Genomic DNA, 16,890 nt, shown 5'->3' on the forward strand with positions numbered 1-16,890 from the left:
ATTTTGGCTAAGTTACTTATGCATGGTACTGCCCAGTGCATAGTTAACTTAGGAGTGCGATTTCTACTGGAACTGGCGAGTTAGGGGCCTTCATACACCTTCCCTGTGGTCTCGCCGGCCGCCTTCATAATCTGCTTCTCCTTCATCTTCGGCGATGTGCTCGCTTTGGCGATCTCCAATGACTAGGTCGCCTGAATCTACATATGGCGACTTGATCTTTAACCTGGCGATCGCCGATTCTGGTAAGCTGGAAATCGGAACACGCCAATATAACAACTGGCGACTACACGAGCCCCCCGACTTCCTTCCCTTCTGCCAACCTGGCGCCTTGTCAACACGCCTATACTGTAGCAGGATGCCACGTCATCACACCCGACCACCAGGGCGGTACACTTGCCTGAGCTGGCCAGCTTGGCAAGCAGGTCAGCTCTGGCATTCTGCTCCCTAGGGACATGCACCAGCTCAAACGCAGAGAAAGCTTTTTTCAGCACTGTACCGACCAGGACATCGGGTATGATGACGGGCTTGCACGTGACTATGTGGGGCGTGCTCGGCGGAGCACGTGGGCAAGGGAAGGATGGATGGTTCAGAGGTGAGCGTAGTCGCCGGTTCATGGAGCTGGCGTTCTGCGATGAACATGGTTGGTTGTCGTCGGGTTTGTCTGTCATCGACGTGTTTTGCGATTGGCGACCAGGTAGCTTGATATCGCCGCAGGAAGCACACCGCCGGATTCCCCAACAAGCTTAGTTGAAGCTGATGAAGGCCCAGAAGTGTAAGTTCAAGTGTACAACTCCAGTGAGGCGATTGTCGCGCTAGCATAGAGCGTGAAGGGCGTGTGGGTTGAAGGGGACAGCTTGCCTATCAACGACAGGATTCCCAGAGCGGACATTCGTTGGTGACAAGGTCTCCTCAGCCCGAGAACACTCATGGCGCAGTGTTAAGGAGGGTGCCATTAACAAACAGGCAGTATCACAGAGATGGTGCATTGTGATGCACCCGATACTCGCCTGGTCAGGTAGTGTTCTAAGGCACATTGCGTGTTAGCTTGCTCCATGGGTAGATGACTTAGCTGCGCAGCTGGTTACTACACAGAAATAACGTTCAAGTTGCACCAACCCAGATGACGACACGTGTAGGGTTGGATGCTATCCGTTATTCCAACCTAGATGACGACACGTGTAGGGTTGGGTGCAATAGAGAAATGACGCTCGAGTTACCCTAGCTCAGATGATGACACATGTAGGGTTGGGCGCTACCTGCTATCCCAGCCCAGATGGCGACACGTGCAGGGCTGGATGCGAGCCACGCGTCCAAAAGCATAACGGCCTGGAGAGAGAGGAAACCTAGCTATAAAGGTAAACTTAACAGAATTTGCAGAGGTACATTTTCATTACGGCTCATTCTGCTAGGGTTGTGTGCCTTTAGTACGGTTCTTCAGAGCATATCTTCTCTGAGTTTTGGGTGTTCTTGTTACTGACTTGAGCGTCGAAGCGCCACCGGCCACAGAGGCGCCACCTTGTGTTTTCAGGTTCCTTGAGGAAGCTCTTGTGGTGTGAACTTGAAGGGCACGTGGAGTCAAGCCGGTGAGGAGGTTCGTGACGAGGCAACGCTTTGGCGCTAAGTCAACCGGCAGGATCAAGCACCTCGACATACCTCAGGTAGGCGGCCATCTGTGGGTCCTTCGCCTGATATTCCCCTGTCACTTGCCCTGTGACCAACTGTGAGTCGCTTTTCGCCAGTAGGCTCTACGCTCCCATTTCTTTAGCCAAAAGCATCCCAGCAATCAACGCTTCGTACTCCGCCTGGTTGTTGCTTGCCTTGAAGGCGAAGCGTAAAGCTTGCTCTATCAACACTCCGTTAGGCCCCTCCAAGATTATCCCAGCGCCACTCCCTTGCTGGTTGGAAGATCCGTCCACTGAGTACCCACTGTGACCCTAACTCTACCTCTTGGGGATCCCCCCTGGTGAAAGTTCTGCCACGAAGTCAGCGTAGACTTGCCCCTTGATGGACCCCCTAGGTTCATATTGAATATCGAACTCCGATAGCTCTACCGCCCAGCGAACCATCCTCCCTGCTACATCTGGCTTTTGAAGTACCTTTTGGATGGGGAGGTTTATCATCACCACCACCGTGAAGCTGTGGAAATAGTGGCGGAGCCTTCGTGCTGAGAATACTACTGCTAGCGTCGCCTTCTCTAATGACTGGTACCTCAATTATGGGCCTTGCAAGGCCTTGCTCACGAAGTAAATGGGCTTCTGCACCTGGTTTTGTTCCTGGACCAGTACAGAGCTAATGGCCCACTCAGTCACCGCAAAGTACAAGCGGAGGGGGACGCCTACTTGTGGCCTGCAAAGCACAGGTGGCATCGCCAAGTACTCCTTCAACTTGAGAAACGCTGTTTCACACTCATTTGTCCATACGAAACGGCTATTCCTTTTGAGGCATTGGAAGTAAGGGTGGCCCTTCTCCCCTCCAGCAGATACGAATCTCGATAATGCTGCCATTCGCCCCGTCAGTTGTTGAACTTCTTTCACTGAGGTTAGGCTCCTCGTGGCGATGATGGTTGCGCACTTGTCAGGGTTTGCCTCTATCCCCCTCTCTGTGAGCATGAAACCTAAGAACTTTCCCGCCTCCACGCCAAAAATGCACTTTTATGGGTTTAACTTGAGGTGATACTTCGATATGGTAGCAAATAGCTCTTCCAGATCAGCTGCATGCTACCCTCTTTCGTGCGAAGTTACCACCATGTCATCTACGTAGGCCTGTACGTTCCTTCCCAGCATGGGTGCAAGGACCTTGTCCATCAGCCTCTGGTAGGTGGCGCCTGCATTTTTCAAACCAAACGGCATCACCTTATAACAGTAACTGCACGTTTCCGTCATGAATGTCGTTTTACTCTCGTCCCTGGGATGCATTTTGATCTGATTGTAATATGAGAATGCATCCAGAAACTCAGTATCTTGCAACCCGAGGCGCTATCCACTAATGTGTCGATGTTGGGTAGTGGATATGAATCCTTGGGGCACGCCTTGCTCAAATCTGTGAAGTCAACGCACATCCTCCACTTCCCATTCCCCTTCTTCACTATAACTACATTGGCTAACCACTCAGGGTATTATATCTCCCTGATGTGTCCAGCACTGAGCAGTTTCTGTGTTTCTTCCTTCACGACGAGACATCGCTCCTTGTTGAACTTCCTCCTTCTTTGTCTCACAGGGCGAACCTTTGCGTCCATGGTAAGATGGTGGCACAAAAAATCTGGGTCAACACCTGGCATATCCGCCGCAGTCCATGGGAAAGCATCTAGGTGGCGCGAGATTACTGCAGCTACCTCTTTTTGTTCTCCTTGGCTCAGCAAGCGTCCTAATTTGAACACCTTACCCCCTATATGTCTTTCCACTATGTTGTCTTCTGGTCGGGGTCGCTCGTTCCGCACATTCTCTTCAAGAGACTCACTCGTGGGAACCTCTTCCATGGGCGTCGCCCCCACGGATGCATCGGTCATCGCCTCTTCTGGCGCTTCTCCAGCGGGCGAGACATCGTCGTTTCTTCCTTCAGTATGTGCATCTTCCATAGGCATCACCCCTATGGTGGCTTCGACCGACGTGGACTTCTCGGGCGTCGCCTCTTCCAACGGCTCCAACTCCATTTGCGAATCTGAAACGAGTGGTCGATCCATTACCATGACCATGCCTCTCTTTGTCTTTAGGCTATTTTCATAGCATTTGCGGGCCTCTTCTTGATCTGACTTGATCACGATCACCTTGCCACTAAGATCTAGTAGCTTCATCTTCATGTGGCGCGTAGAGGACACTACCCTTAATCTGTTTAAGGCAGGTCTGCCTAACAAAATGTTGTAAGCTGAGTTGGCGTTAACTACCAAGTACCGGATGCTCTCGGTGCGTGATGCCGCTCCATTAGTGAACGTCGTCCTCAGCTCCAAGTAGCCACGTACCTCTACTGGATTATCTGCAAACCCATATAAACATCCAGTATAGGGTCTCAAAAGGTCGGGGGACAACTGTAGCTTATTGAAGGTCAACCAAAACATGACGTCTGCAGAGCTGCCTTAGTCGACGAGGACCCTATGTACCTTCCTTCCTACCGTGACTATTGAAATGACCACTAGGTCATTGTCGTGTGGGACAACATCCCGCAGGTCAACCCTTGTGAAAACGAAGTCTGACTCCCATGGGTCGTCTGGAAATTCCTATGCAACCGAACTCACTGACCTCACATATTTCTTTCGTTAAGAGGCAGTGGGTCCTCCTCCAGAAAAGTCGCTAGAGATGGTGTGCACTTCTCCGTGAGTTGGGACTTCGTGCGCTTGACCTTCCTCTGGCGTCGCCGCGGCTGTGGTCGCAGTGGTCCCAGCGAGATAATCTTTCAAAAAACCATTCTTTACGAGCTCATCCAACTAATAGCCTAGAGCTAAGCAGTTGTTAATATGGTGTCTGAATGCTTCGTGAAATTCGCACCATGATTCCTTGTGAGGTCCCAGCACCTTGTCAGACTTCACCGGTGGCCTCAACCTGTCAACTATGTTGGGCACAACGATGAGGTCTTTAAGCTCCACCACAAAGTTGTGCCTTAGAGGTTTATTGCCCTCTCTCCTTCCTTCTGATCGACCCCTAGGTTGGGTTCTCCTTGTCTCGCAGGTGCGCCTTCTATCTTGATTCTTCCTTTCTGTAGTGGCTTCGTGGACTCTAGCAGGCTGTGCGCGCATCTGCGCCCTTGGGCGTGTGGGCGCAGCAGTCGCACACTTCTCATATGCCTCGCCCTCAGAGGCAATGTGTTCCACCGCCCGACACCTTACTTCAGCAAAAGTTTTGGGGCGGCTGCGATTGAGCGACTTGCTAAAAGACCCAGGACACACCCCCTTCCTGAATGCATACACGATCATGGGTTCTTCTGTGGTACCCACTTTCACCACCTGCGCCCCGAAGCGGCTTATGTACTCTTTTAGGGTCTCCCCTTGATACTGCTTCACGTCGAATAGGTCGTATGAGACTGGGGCTGGGGCCCTGTTGGCTAAATACTGCTCTCTGAATAGCCGCGAAAGCTGTGCGAAAGACGTGATGTGACCCTCTGGAAGGCTGATGAACCAGTCCATGGCCATCCCAGTTAAGGTGCTCATAAAGAGCTTGCACCTTACGGCATCAAAACTGCCTACCAGCATCATCTGTGTGTGGAACGTAGTGAGGTGTGCCTCGGGATCCTCCATCCCTGTGAAGGTTACTTTGGTTCCCGTGAACGTGTTGGGGATTGCTGTCTCTAGGATTGCTTGTGAGAATGGTGTTGAGAATTCCCTGGGTGGGGTGGCAGTCTCAGGTTCATCTACGTCGTGCCATCCACGGTGTAACTCCTCATTGGCGCGGTGGAGCTCATCGTTTCTCGCCTGAGATGTTGTGAGATCCGCCTGCATGCGTTCTTGCTCCGCTTTCGATGCTGCCATTGCTTCCTGCAACCCTTGCATCATGCCCATGAGTTGTTGCATGGTCATCTCTTCACTCCTAGCACGTGCGGGCCTCATGTTCGTGGTTTCTGGAAGCTTCCTTGACTATCTGTGATTTTGGGAACTGGAACTGAAAAACTGTGTAGTGGGACTGATGTTTTATATCGGCCCCGCGGTGGGCGCCAAATGTTCCTGCCGGTTGACCAGGGTCGTCTTTGCGCGTGGCTTGTCCTTGCGAGCTAGGGCACCTTCGTTATGCTCCTTCTGTGATACCTGAAAAGAAGTGAACAAAGGGGCGCCCTCGCGGCCATTTGCACTCCGACGATCAAGTCAGCTAGCGAGAAACATCAAAGGTGACACACCCTCTGAAGGTGGTCGAAAACTATACTGAATAACCAAACTGTGTTGCCCTAATCGTCTTTTGCTCACAGTGGGTGCGCAGCGAAAAAAACTAGGGTTTGTGCTCTGTGTAAAGCTACGAGAATTAGGTCAAAACTCGAATCCCTTTTCAAACGCCCCAAGGTCCCTTTTTATACACCTCTCGCATTTAAAACGCGTTAAAGCGCATTGAAAGCGTATAAAAACATTCCTTGGAACGTTCGAATCTTAACTAAATCAACGCGTACCTTAGCGAACTTTTAGGAAGGCCTTGATGTTTTCAGTGCTCATTGTCGCGTGTTCTTCTGACTTGATCGCGACCTTTCGTGGAGGGCCCTACAGCGCCGTAACCTAACTTAGGGTTAATCCATCGTGTAAGCCCTCCTTTCTCGAAGTGCATTTGGCGCAAGGGGGTGACTTTCTGGATGCCAACTCATGCGCCCCAACTTCTAGTCACTCGCCTTGGGAGTGTATCTACCTTTCTCTCATACCATGCACGTGGTTCTCCCCTGGGCGTGGCCCCCTCATGGGTCGTATCTGTCCCAGGGTTTCCCAGCGGTGGTGTGGGTACTTCGCGAGTTAGGTTACTCCCTACTGGTCCAAGGACTGTGGCCTTGAAGCCACCTCCCTTCTTCTTTTGTCACTGTTCTGAACTGGCGAGGCCCGAAGCCTCCTTGTGATGTTTTAGCTTAGCGATGCCTTAACCTGGCGATGCCTTCCTTAGGCGACGCCTCCTTCTGGCGATGCTTCAAGCGGTCAATCTGTTGACTTTCTTCCTTGGACCCCTCGAGGGGTCCCACCATACGTTGACTTTGACTTTTGGTCAACGCCTGGGGACGGGACGGTACAATAGGTGAGGCCTAATCACTTGATCTAGTGGAATTTTGAAGACTAAGTGTCTATCCTAAAGAGGTACAAACAAGAGTGAGATTGGCGCAATAATTTGGCGGCAATTTACTCATTCATTAATCTTGAATTTACATGACCCAAGCACCTCATTATATAGCAACTGAGGGCTGGATTTGAACAAGAGAATTGGAGGGAAATTCAAACGAAACATAGCTTGAAGTTGGCGCCTAAATGAACCACATGGAAGGCATGATGAAGCTTTGAACATGCACTTCCTAATGGGCTTTTCTGCCATCTTTGAACATATATTGGGAGGTTTCTTTGCCATCATTAGCTGTATTCCAGTGCTCTTGAATCTTCTTTGCCATAACTTTAGTAATTGGTCATGATCTTCTATTTGTTGGGCTTGTACTTGGGCTTGGGCCTCTTCCATCACAGGGTCCATGAAAGAATTGATGACCTGCAACCTCAACTTCACGACTTCTAGAAATTGTATCATTATTATTATTTTTGAGACATTATTATAAAATTATATATATATATATATATATATATATATATTTGTACCGCTGCTATATTTCTTACGTGTGTAATTTATCGATCAATTTTGCTAGAACATATTAAAATTTATTGTATTTCTAATTTTCTGGAGACACTTTTTTACCTTGACGCAATAATTTTTTTTTAACTTAATCAAATAAAATTTGACAATTATACATATGTTCCGACAAGTTTACATAATGCATATTCCTCTAAAATGAGTTTTTACACCAGATTGAAAATAATGTTTCAATTACAAACAATATAATACACAAATAAATTAATCACAAATATTTTTCTATTATTTTTAAATATAAGATATTTTTCTATTATTTTTAAATATAAGGACAAATTTATAATTTTACTTTTTATCACTAAAAGAAATACAAATTCGATTACATTTATCTCATCACTCATAAACTTTTATAAACTTTTTATTCATTTTTCTTCTATTTATCTTAATCCATAAAATCTTTTTTTTATATTTTATCCTAAAATCTTCTCAAAGTTCCTAATACAAACAAAAGATAAAATTAGCCTATCACATATAATTACCTAAGTTGAGGTGGTTAAAAATAACCTTAGGTTTTGAATTTATGAGAAATAATAATAATAAATAAGATTTTTGTTGGATATAAAAGCTAAATTATAGATAGTGGACAGGACAAAAGCCAACATATCTTATTTATGGGCAGAGTATACGAAGAGCCATATAAAGTTTTGCAGAAAGAAGATTGAGAAGCCTGAACTGACAATGTCACAGTGTCTCTGTACGCAAGCTCGTGAGAGAGAGAATTTCAGAACATCTAGCTATGTAGGTAGAAACCGTGTCTGCATATAATTTTGTCTATATTTATGCACAGACTGAGGCATGGCAACACAATTGACAACTTAAATATTGTACCTTAATACTGTCATGTTTTTAATTATTTTCATACTAATTGGCTTAATAACTGCTTGCAACTAGTGTCTGGTGTGTATGAGAGAATTTCTCCTAAATATTCTACTTTGTTTCCATAAAGTGAAAAACCTCTGATGAACATAATAATTTTTGGTTGCCATCAAAGTAGCTTAACGTAACTATTCAATACCATCCCTTTTACTTAGTATTTCTTGGTGCGTTTTATAAATATATTCTTTGGTTAATAACTTGCTTGAAATCACTTCAAATCTATCTTAATTGCTGCTTCTTTGAGTTGTCTTCATTATTATAGCTCCCAGAATATTCTCTTTGAGTTGCTTTCATTTTTGCCACCATCTCCTTCATTGTGTTGGTTGTGACATTGTGTGTTTAGTCTCACATTTACTATACATTTGATCAATAAGGAATCTGTATAAAACCTAAAGTCAAATTAATTTGAGATAAAACTAAAATCTAAATTTGAATTACAACAAATTCTACATTTCAATTGTTGGACTAGTAGCATTGCCACACACATGTTCTAAGGCCATAGATGCATAGATGTGAGGATGTCTTTGTGATCATTCCTAATTAATCTTAAGTTTGTATATGTTAGATAGATGTAATTATAATTGTAATTCATAATAAATAAATACTTTTAAAGATATAAATCATGTTTATATTAAATTGTGATTAAAAATTTCTTTTTTTAAATAATCGTTTGGAACATGAATATGATCTCATTTATATACTGTAAAATAATTTTTATCGATTACAATCTTCAATATATCCTTCACACTAATGCATATATATATATGAAGCGTAAAATTAAATATTTATGTACAATAATAAATAATACAATTAAGATAATTTTTTGATATTATATTAAAAAATAAAGTTAAACCTTCAAACTGACTTAAACTTATAATGTGAACATTATATATAAAATCTTCACCAAGTTTAATAAAATCGAATAATTCTTTTTATCTAATTGCAGAAAATATATAAACAAAACAAAAAAAAATACCTCAACGAAAAAAAAATGTGTAAATTCAATTGAGAAAAAATGTTAATTTAGTTTTCTAATTTAAGAACTATAATTTATAATATATAATATATGAGTAAATGTTTCAATTTATTTCTAGGACACTAGACTGCTAAAAAGTCGTCAGCTAGTTTAAATTGGCTAATTCTATCAGCCTATTGGCCAAGATATTGGTCTAAAAGAAATCAAATATTGATTGAAATATGTGAAAGAAACTTTAGATAAACAATCTATGATGGAATAATACTAAACATAGTAGAAAGAGATTTGGTTGCAACATGAAAATATATGATTAGAATGCTAAAGTGAGGGCCACTTTGGGAGCATGCAACACAGAACCAGAACCACTCAGCAAACTTATGAGAGATACCCTACCAATAAAAAAATTATAAAATTATATGTTATTATTATTCTGTGCATAAAACACAACACATACATGAATGAACGAGGGTTGCATGCACACACAGACCATTATGACTCTAGCTAGCTAGATGCTAGCTATTCGCTACTCAGCATCTGAAAAATAGCTCCAATTTACCATCACATTGAAAGTCAGTCATACAAAATGAATTATTACTATATCCATTGCTCCAATAGGAAGCTAAATTTTAAAATTTGTTCTCTTTGTTTGCAAAATTAATTGAATGTTGTATTAAACTTTTCTCTAAAATACTTTAATTAGTTAACAAGTTTTTGCTAAAAGAATTAGTAAATATTTAAAATGAACGATATAAAATTTATTCATAATCCGATTGAATAGTATAAAAAAATCATGACTCCTACTCCACTATTTTAACTTAAAATAGTATATGGATCATCTTAAAACAACAGTAGAAATTTCTATTAAATTTATCATATCGAACTATAGTTTAGCTAATTTCTTAAAGTGTGTAAAAGAGTTGAAATATTTTACAAGAAAAAAATGGTATTTAATTAAATCATGTCAATCAGTAACAACTTTATTTAATCCTGTAATAACATAAATTCAAATTTAATGTAGAAAGTGTAACAGTCATTTCCTATCATATCTCTTTATAATAAGAATCCTACTTATTTGTTTAGAAAAATATTCATAAATTCTTAATTTAATAAATAAATGTTTAATTTTTTTTATTAGATTGCCTGAAATTGTCTTCACATGACACTTTATTTTATTTTTCTTCAAAAAATAAACACAAAAAATATTTTAATCACACTTTTATTTTTAGGGTATTAATGAGTACAGTATAACAAAAATTGTATATTTCGTTTTTAATATAAAAATTATGTTAATAGTTTTTATTAAAATAAAAATTAATATTAATATGTAATTAATTTTAAAAATATTTAAAACAATAAATTTCCAAAGCAAAAAACAAAAGTAAATTTTTTTAATATATATTAATATTAATTTTTCGTTGAATAAACACGATAATTACTAAAGGTAGAATCCATGTTCAATGACCTTAAATATCAAACAAAATTAAAAAAGTTAAATATTTTTATATATTTTTATTATATTAAAAATAAAATATAACTGAATAAATTATCTTAATTTTACAATTTAATTAAGAAAAGATGTAAATCATAATTTTCACACCTTTTTAAACTAAAGTATTAATATTTTGATGTTAAAAGAGGAAAAGGTTGGTATTTGGGCAGAAAATATATTATAGCACTATGGGTAGAAGAATCCTATAAGGGGATGATGTGTATGGGGCCAGTTTGTTGGAAGTGACAGATGATGTTTAAGTAGGAGAGTCCAGAAAGGACATGCCACGCCCTCCTTAATCTGTTACTTGACATGAGAGTTGGGAGTGACATTGAGGTTCACGGGCTCGGTTCCAGTTACCAAACAGCACAACTGCTTCAAATGTAAATGAAATTCTGATGCCAAATATTCCATGCATCACCATATCGTACAAACACCCTTTGTCTCTTTTCCTCACATGATGGATTTAGCCACCAATATATCTGCACATACAAACAAATCACCCAAAATGCATCACAGACAAACAATTAGATCATTTGCACTTAGACTACATTTTTTTTATTCATATACCATATCATTTGTCCATTTCAAATAGGGTTTCCGGTTTTTAACTAAAACCTTTATGCCTAAAAGTAAGACCTCTTTAAAGATAGGTAAGCAACTTTTTTAATATTAACTATTAATAAATACATAAATATTTAGTTTTTTTAAGTGCAAGTTAATCTGTTATTATTGATTTGAGAAAAAAAAATTATTATGTGTTGGATTAAGTCGTTTCACCACTTCAAATGAAAAAGTTGTGTTAGATACACACGATTTTTGTTATAAGGAATTCAAAAATAAAGTCGTGCCCTTGTCCCATTATTTTAGTATAAATATTGTGCAGAAATCGTTTGTTGACTGAAGGAATTTGATTAAGTAGGTGTTTATGTTTAATTAAAGCCACGTAAACACAGCTTCAATATAAATTAATACAATTAAAGTCACAAATCACTCACACAACTTCTTCACTTAAAATCGTGTGTCATTGATAGGATTTTTTTATTTAAAATCGTGTCATGTCACAAGACTTGATCAAATACGTAAGTTTAATGGTAACATGTAACGATGACTAATTTCACAGCTTTATCTCGTATATTTTTTTTAAATGATGTGTACACCTTTTAAAATATTTATTGATTAAATATTTAATTAAAAAGTATTTATTAAATTTATGATAATTTTACACGATTTTAATATAATTTAAAAAATATATATAATAATTTTTTAATAAAAAATTATCTAATATGAATTACACTATTTAAAAAAAAGCTAAATATTTTGAATCTATAAAATATTGGAAAATGTTTTTTTTTTCATAAAAATTATGTTACGTGAGGTTAGTTTAATAGACTGAAAAATAGGTAGGTTGTAATTATTCTTATATTACATGTTATCATTCTAAAAGTACTATTGTGTAAAATACGAGAGAATCTAAAATAAATATGATGAAGGAAAGTTTTAAAAGAAGATAATTCCTTTTTTTTTATATATGCGAAAAAAATAAATAAATGAGCTTAACTAATACTTCTGTCCCAAAATTGGTACAGTTTAAAAAATCATGTTAAAAATAATAATTAATGCATAATTTGCTAAAGCAATTTTACTCGATAACACCAGACTCGCCTACTAGAGAATTGGTTAGTCTTTGATATTTGCATCCTAAACCTCGATGTTGGAGATCGGGATCGAACCCCACTAGTAGGAGAAGAAAGATCGGACATCGGTCGTCAGGACGTTGTAGAGGGCCACATAAGGTGGGTCCTAGAGTTTTGTTAAGATAACAGTTAAAGACAAGAGATGTGTGGGAAGCCTAAGTCACGAGGGATCCATGCACGTGGTGTGTATGACACATGAAGGCGCAGTACGTGTGAATAATCCTAGGGGGCATTAACACCCATTAGGGTTAGGGTTTCCAAGGAAGCTGCATGCATGGCACGTGAATACTTAGGGCACCCACAAAGCAGATGGCGCTAGAGAATAGGTGCATAAGTTGGTACGCAAGCGGCCACTCTGCCAGGTTGCACTCCAGTTAAGGGAAGTCCATGTGCCAGATACGTTAAGATTCTATGAATAGCGGCGCAAGTGTAGGAACTAATTGAAGGAAATAAGAGAAGACAAAAGGTTGTAGCAACTGATTGAACGTAATTGCACAAAATTGCAAAACTGATCTTCTTCATTTTGATTTACTCAATCATATATATAATAAAATTACAATTACCGGAAGCTATAAAATAGGAATACTAACAGGCCTGTAAATTGACCATTAATGCAATATAACGGTAAAATAATTTAAGTGTAATAAAATCTGAATTAATAATAATAAAATTTGTGTCGGGGACTTCATTGTCAAAGAACTTGCCACGTCAAACTTGTGCCTTTCGCAAAGAACCCCAAGCGTGCCTGTGAAACACAACAAACGGCGCCTCTAGCGGCCGATTGCACTCCGATGCTCAAGTCAGTCACAAAACCACCAAAGAACTAAGTACGATGAATCTCTGGAAGACTCGTGCACATTCTGTGATTCTCTCTCTCTCTCTCTCTCTCTGTGTTAACGGGTAACTTATATGAATGAAATCTTACCTCTGCATGAGCGTGGGGGCCTTTATATACCCTGCGGCACGCCTAAGTTAGTTACATGCGAAGTAACTTCGCATGTTTCTCTCGCTGGATGTCTCGTACAACCTCAGTGTGAATACCAGGTGTGGCCTGGCTAGCGCACGTACCAGGTGTTACCTGCTGTCCCACCGTGATCACCCCTGCATTGCTTCATGCACGTTATGGGTTAGAGAGCACCAACCACCGACTGGCTGTTAGCTCCCTTAGGCCACTTTCGTGCGCAGTACTATGAAGCACCTGATCTTCTCCTTCTTCCACTACTCTGCCGTACAAGACTCATACGCAACACTCTCGTTGGGAACTGCCTATCGCTCCTAGCCTGCCTGTGCGTGGCGCGATGACCGATCGTCTCATCTAAACGATGATCGCGCATTCCGTCTGACAACCGATCACCCCCGGGTAACCCTCTCAACGACACACCACACATCAGCTTCCCTGGCCCACGTGTGCCACTAAGAATGGTCCACGTGGCTACCTACTGCTGACGTCACCGCCAACCGACCACCGACCGGATCAATAACGGTAAAATAATTTAGGTGTAATAAAATTTGAATTAATAATAATAAAATTTGAATTAATAACCAACATCCTCCCTTAATTCTGATTTGGAACAACCTTCCCAATTTGAGTCATGATATTGTTTTTCTCAATCGCCATCAATTCTTCATTCATAGCCTTTTGCCATTTGGGGTGTTGAATGGCATCGGCAAGTCTCACAGGTTCTGATTCTGCAAGAAAAGCGAAGTGAACCAAATATCCATTGTCATCAACTTCATCATCAAGATTTACTTCGCAATCTTGAAGATGTACAGGTTGTCGTTGCTGCTTTCTTGGTCACTCCATCATAATTCCAATTGGAGTTGCAACTTCAGGTTGAATTACAGCTTCAGGTTGAACTGCAGGTGCTTCAACAGTGACTCCATCTTCCACATCATCGTTCAAAACATAAATATATCATTTTTTTTGAATCCATTTCAGTTGTTGCATTCCATTTCCATTCCTCATCTTCGGCAAATGTAACATCACGACTGATAATCACTTTCTTTGTCATTGGATTGTACAATTTGTATCCCCCATGCTTATATCCAATGAAAATGGTCTTCACTGCCTTATCATCCAACTTCGATCTTGCTGCCTTAGGGACATGAGCATAAGTAATTGACCCAAATACCTTCAAGTGTTGCACATTGGGTTTGAATCCACTCCATGCCTCAATCGGAGTTATGTTAGGAACACTCCGAGTGGGTGATCTGTTTATCAAATATCCACACATGTTACGGCCTCAGCCCAAAAATAATTTGGCATACCTTTTGTACCGTCCTGGTAGTCGGAAGTGATGACGTGGCAGCGAGCTATTATGTAGGCGTGTTGAGCAGGGCCCATGGCTGGCAGAAGGGAAGGAAGTCGGGGGGCTCGTGTGGTCGCCAATTATTAAGTTGGCGTGCTCCGGGCTCGTGTTGAGATGAAGTCGCCGGATGCGAACCCAAACGACCTAGTGGTTAGAGATCGCTGAAACAAGGACATCGCCGAAGACGAAGTCAGATGGTCATTTCCTAGCTAGCCAGAGGACGAGGTCGGGAGGCAGCTTACCTGAACATACACGGTGAAGCAAGTAAAGTAGATCATGAAGGCGGCCGGCGAGACCACAGGGAAGGTGTGTACGAAGGCACCCGAACTCGCCACTCAGAAGAGATCACGCTCCAAGGCAGCTATGCACTGAGTTGCTTCATGCATAAGTAACTTAGCCAAAAGCCTGAAGAATAAGAAGTGGCGCCCAAGTCAAGGATGCTCCAGATGGTAACACGTGTACAGCTGGATGCGAACCGCGTGTCCAGATGTGTAACTGTCAGGAGAGAGAAAGTGCACAGGTATATAAGAGATTCTAACGAACTTCTGAGGTACGCACGTTTAGATTACTTCTTTACGCTTGCGAGAACTTGAGTACACTGAGAGAGAATTTTGCACGGTTCCTTAGGGTTCTTAAGTTTTCTCTTAGTATTTTGCTGTAACTGAGAGGGCGGTAAGTGTGGTGCTCGCCCAAGACCAGGACCAGGCTTAGAAGCCTATTTATTTCGTCAGCAAGGTGCTGCAGGGCCCGGAGGTGAGGTATCAGGCCTTGGAGAAAGCCGCGCTGGCTGTGGTATTATCGGCGAGGAGGTTGCGCCACTATTTCCACAGTTTTACAATACTGGTGATGACCGACTTGCCCATCCAGAAGGTTCTAAAGAAGCCCGATGTAGCTGGGAGGATGGTGAAGTGGGCGGTGGAGCTGTCGGAGTTCGATATCAAGTATGAGCCCCGAGGTACGATAAAGGGGTAGATCTTCGCTGACTTCATGGTCGAACTCTCTTCAGAAGCGGCACGAGTTGAGGGGGATGATTTCCGTTGGGTGCTCTCGGTGGACGGGTCGTCAAACCAGCAGGGAAGCGGTGCTGGAGTCATCTTGGAAGGGCCCAACGGTGTGCTGATTGAGCAATCCCTGAGGTTCGCCTTCAAAGCCAGCAACAATCAAGCAGAGTATGAGGCATTGATCGCCGGAATCTTGCTGGCTAAAGAGATGGGAGCAAGGGTGCTGATGGCTAAGAATGACTCACTGCTGGGATCATGGGCTGAGGAGGTACCCCGTATAGTCTGGGCATACCACACCACCGAGCAGTCAGGAACACATGAGACCCCGTTTAGCCTGGTCTATGGATGCGACGCAATGATTCCAGTGGAAATCCAGGAGAGCTCGCCGAGATTCCAGAATTTTGTAGCGGAAGACTCGAACGAGGAAAGAAGGCTGAATCTGGATTTGCTGGATGAGGTCAGGGAGGAGGCGAGAGTAAAGGCTGAGGCAGTGAAAAGAAGGATCGAGCGAAGGTATAACTCGAAGGTGATGCCAAGACAGTTTAAAGAAGGCGACCTGGTGATGAGGAAGGCCCACCAGTACGAGATGAAGAACAAGTTGTCGCCTAAGTGGACGAGACCGTTCAGGATAACCGAGGCACTCGGGAACGGCGCCTACCGCTTAGAGAAATTAGAAGGAGGGGCGATTCCTCGCACTTGGAACGCCACGCACCTCAAGTTGTATTACAGTTAAAAACTTTGTAAGTAAAAACAAACACGAAGAGCTTTGCAATGTTTCTGATCAAAATGGTTTGAAGGGGGCACTCTTTTTTCCCTAAGGAGGGTTTTTAATGAGGCCACCCAATAAAGAAGAGTTTTCAAAGTTTAAAGTGTTTTAGATTGCATGCTTGTTGTTTTTCCGAAAGTTTTGAAGAAAGACCTTGTCACTTATATGTGATTTAAGGCGAGTTGAAGTTATGTTGCATGCTTTCTAAAAAGTTTTAAGTCCCTATCACTTTTCGGCGATTAGCAGCATCAGTTAAAGTTTTAAAAGTCCTCATCGTCTTCCGGCGATCGGAGGCACCAGTTAAAAGACCTCAACGCCCTCGCGCGTTCTGAGGCAAGAAAGAGTGAAAAGTCCTCAGTGCCTTCAGGGGAGAGAAGATGTAGCCCCGGGCAATGTAGAGGCACTAGTAAAAAGTCCTCAGTGCCTCCAGGGGAGAGAAGATGCAGCCCCTGGGGCAATGTAGAGGCACGAGTTAAAG

This window comes from Phaseolus vulgaris, chromosome 10, assembly GCF_051622355.1.
Source record: "Phaseolus vulgaris cultivar YP4 chromosome 10, ASM5162235v1, whole genome shotgun sequence".
Lineage (NCBI taxonomy): Eukaryota > Viridiplantae > Streptophyta > Magnoliopsida > Fabales > Fabaceae > Phaseolus > Phaseolus vulgaris.